This window comes from Carlito syrichta, unplaced genomic scaffold (assembly GCF_000164805.1).
Source record: "Carlito syrichta isolate Samal-C Ts95f unplaced genomic scaffold, Tarsius_syrichta-2.0.1 Scaffold143064, whole genome shotgun sequence".
Taxonomy (NCBI): Eukaryota; Metazoa; Chordata; class Mammalia; order Primates; family Tarsiidae; genus Carlito; species Carlito syrichta.
The window spans coordinates 117694-120024 of record NW_007087160.1 but is presented as its reverse complement, the minus strand read 5'-3'; the positions used below and the strand labels follow the sequence as shown (position 1 = coordinate 120024).

Sequence of the window (2331 nt, the reverse complement as noted above, 5' to 3'; positions counted from 1 at the left end):
CAGGCAATCCACTCACCTCAGCCTCCCAAGGCATGGGATTACAGGCTGAGCCACCAAGCCGGATTTGTTTATTTCTTCTTAAAAGATACTTCCACCAGGAAAAGCAGAGAGGGTACTAGAACTGTTGTTTGAAATTCAAGGCAGCTCCTCTGTGGCCAGTGCATGTCTGTCCTTAACCTCTTCCTGGGTAGATCTATCAAGGTGCAAGATATTTAATTTTAATTTAATTTTATTTTTTGAGTTGGTGGTCTCACTCTGTCACTCAGATTCATGGCTCACTGCAGCCTCGACCTCCTGGGTTCAGCCTCCCGGGGAACTTGGGACTACAGGCACATGACACCATGCCTGGCACATTTTTCAATTTTTTTGTTGGGATAAGGTCTCACTATGTTGCCCAGGCTGATCTTGAATTCCTGGGCTAAAGCAGTCCTCTTGCCTTGTCCTCCCAAAGTGCTAGGATTACAGACGTGAGACACTGTGCCTAGTCAAAACATTTTAAATTAAGAAAATTCCATCCATTGACTGAATTTTTCCTGTAATAGGACAGCCGTGATTTGAGTTGGGTGGTAGTTGTTCCAACTCCCCGAAAAGTGATGCTCTTGGGACTGTGTCTGGGCACCTCGGAGTGACTTTACACTCACTGTCGTCCGTCTACTGTTATCCTTCCCTAGAATGCTTTTCTGAAAGGCTCATCAGATGTCAGGCTTGTTGGAGAGTAAAGAAACGTCAAACGTTCCCTTTCCATTCACTCATTCATTCATTAACAAGTACTTATTTTGAGTGTCTATTATATGCTAGTTACAGTTAGTTACAGGTTTGTGAGGTGTCTTAATGATGACAACAGAGCAAGATCCTTGTCCTTGGGGAGCTTATATTCTGATGGAGAAAGACACAAAGTGAGCATGATAAGCGGAATAGATTATCTAGTATGTCAGAAGGTGATGGGAACTATGGGGAAAAAAACAACTCAGTGAGAAATTGGGAGTGACTGTGGCAAGAGACAAGATAGGCCTCATCACCAAGGTGACATTTGAGTAAAGGCCAGAGAAGGTGAGGGAGTGAGCCAGGTGACTAGGCAGGGAGGAGGGCATTCCAGGCAGTGGGAACACCTAGAGCAAGACCCTCAGTGGCAGGGAGTGGTCCATGGGAGACTGACAGAGTCAAGTGTGGCTGTGCTGAGAGGGGATGTAGAGCAGGGGTGGACGGGGCAGATTATGAAGCTTGGCCCAGAGGTACAAATTTTAGAGTCACCAGCATTCATTGAACTGTGAAATTGTATGAGAAGCCCAAGGGATGAAGGGAGACAAGAACGGAACAAGTGAAGTCCTGGGGGAGGGGGCTGGGGAGAGGAGGAAAAGAAACCACGAAATGCTAGGGGAGATTGAAGAGGGGTGTCCTGGAGGTCAAGTGAATGGGGTGCATTAGGGGACAGGGATGAGCAGCTGTATCAGATGCTGCTCAGGAGTCAAGAAAGAGAACTGACCAGGGAAGTTAGCCACCTGGAGATCATTGATGACTTCACTGAGCACAGAGCTTCATTAAGGATGTGTTTGGGGAGATTGAGAGCAGATGAATCAGAAACTGCAAGTGTAGACCGCTCTCTTGAGATGTTCAGCAAAGGGGAGCAAAGACATGAGGCAGTGGGGAAAGTGGTTATGAGTTTTTTGTTTTGTTTTGTCGGAGCGCAGTGGCACAATCATGGCTTACCACAGCCTCTTTCTCCTTAGCTCAGGCAATCCTTCCACCTCAGCCTCCTGAGTAGCTGGGACTATAGGTGTACAACACCACACTCAGCTAATTTTTTGATTTTTTTGTAAAGATGAGATCTCACTGTGTGGCCCAGGCTGGATGAGTTGTTTTTGTTTGTTTGGTTGGTTGGGGTTTTTTTTAGTTGGAGTCTTACTTTGTCACCCAGGCTGGAAGGCAGTGGCACGCTCCTGGCCCCCGCAGCCTTGACCTGCTGGGTCGAGGCCACCTCAGCCTTCCAAGTAGCTGGAACTACAGGCACGCACCACCATGCCTGGCTATGGATGAGTTGTTTTTAACAGAAGTAACAATGTAGGGAATGAGCCAGGGGTGTAATGAGTTGGTGGTGGAGGTAGGAGAGGGAGAATTGCTGGAGCAATGTCTTCCAGTAGCTATGTAATTTAGAGGGGTTAATTTTAGGTTAACTATCATTCCTCTGATGACTGAGAAAGCAGACCAACTCGCAGGGTTTAGACGCACCCATGGACACTCTTTAGACAGTATTTTTCTCAGCAAAAAAGAAAGTAGAGCCAGGCTCGGTGGCTCAGCCTGTAATCCCGCGCCTTTGGGAGACTGAGGTGAGTG

General features: G+C 47.3%; 1 protein-coding gene across 5 annotated transcripts in view; it reads left to right on the top strand.

Annotated features, from left to right (window-relative positions):
• PRPSAP2 (phosphoribosyl pyrophosphate synthetase associated protein 2) overlaps positions 1-2331 on the top strand; it is a 54266-nt gene that overhangs the window by 10095 nt on the left and 41840 nt on the right. The gene's annotated exons all lie outside the window — the stretch shown is intronic.